This window comes from Morone saxatilis, unplaced genomic scaffold (genome assembly GCF_004916995.1).
Source record: "Morone saxatilis isolate NCDOM2014 unplaced genomic scaffold, NCSU_SB_2.0 Contig16, whole genome shotgun sequence".
Lineage (NCBI taxonomy): Eukaryota > Metazoa > Chordata > Actinopteri > Moronidae > Morone > Morone saxatilis.
The window spans coordinates 13,675,592-13,677,245 of NW_023339718.1; positions in this window are offsets into that span (position 1 = coordinate 13,675,592).

The window sequence follows — 1,654 nt, forward strand, 5'->3', positions numbered from 1 at the left end:
GTTTGTGGTTTGTCGGTCTGCTGTGAGTTGTATGAATTTATTTGGGGTGAACATAGCTCGAGTTTATGTGTGTTTTCTTCAAGTTTTCTGATGCATTATGCTTCTTGCAAGGATACAAAGTGAGTGTATGCACACGTGTGTATAGTTATTCATAAGATGACGAGGTATGTAGAGGGATTCTGGGGGGTCCTTGTGTTTTTATTACCTGCTGGTGGCCTCCTGCCAGCATCCAGCTTGATTAACTCTACCCTTTTTTGCTTTACACACACACAGATGCTTATGCACACACACAACCAGCTACTTTATCACTCAGAGTGCGCGGGAGGTGTGAGGGAATAGCAGCTAAGGTTCTCAAAATGTTATTATCTATTAAAAGCCTGAGGAGGAGGCACAGGGCGCCACTGTTACTCTTTATGTCTTCTCTTTGGTTGATTTCAAGGAGAGCTTTTAAAAGAGAGGAAATCCACACACTTCCACCTGCGCAAGTGTGGTTTTTGGTAGTCAGTGATTTATTGTTGAAGTTTGAGCGTGTTTAAACCTTGATTCCTGGATACTGATGTTCTCAGTTTGTGTGTATTTAAACAGACGTCTACAGTGCTGTACGACAGTAGCATTTCACATCAGGATTTAACACACATACACACACAGTCACACTCACAAGGAAGCAATTTGCTCTTCCACAAAAAGAGCGTAATTCGGTAAAGACAGACTGTGCCTCGCTCTCTCCTGTTACTCATGTGTGGCAGCTGGTAACCAAAGGGCCAGTGGAAGGCTTTGGGGTTTCACTTAAGTCATTTTGTGCTCAATTTATTTTGTGTATCACAGGAGGCAGTGTGAGATGGTTCGACTAACAGTTTTTAGCATGCTATTATACCCCATTGATATAGATGGAGGATGTGGCTCACCTTCAGCAGCCACTGACTCTCAGTACGTGAAAGATACATTTCTGGAGTACGATTAACCCAGTGAGATTCATTTCAGCTAACAATAAAACTACAACATTATTCATAAGGAAGAAACCCTATTGTAGTTTCACATTTCACATATTCAAATATCTTAAAATTTAATTACAGAATTATTCCCATTTATTAGAGTCTAGTAAAGAGCCAAATCATGTCTTGTTTTCTTGCTCGGTACAACCTCCATCCATCATTCACTGTGTTAGCTCCCGCAGGGCTAACCTCTCTGCCTCATGCCGCTTCCTGCTCATCAATCAGTCATTTACTGGAGAACTTCCGGGTCAAGGTTCAGAAGAGAAACACATTTCAGTCCTCTGCAGAGGTTTACTGTACTGTGTAGAGGGAAGAAAAAGCCAATTTTCATTGTAAATTTGGGTAAAGCCGGAACGCACAGTGCAACTGTAGCTCAGTCAACCTTCGCTGTATGATAAAGGTCAAGGTGAGGAAAAATCCATTTTAGTATTTTCTTTTCTTTATAAAATATAGAGTGCAGGACAAAAAAGGAGTAAGGATAAGAGGAGTAGGCCAAGGAGTGAGAAAGGAGGGAGGGGGACGGAGCAGCTTGTGAGATCAAGGTCGTATCCAGGCTTTAGTATTGGTATTCTCCTCAGTGTTAAAGTGATTCTCCCAGTGAATAGTGTTTTCATTCCTCTCCTGAATGAGATTCACAGGAGCATGGAGAGAGAGAGAGAGAG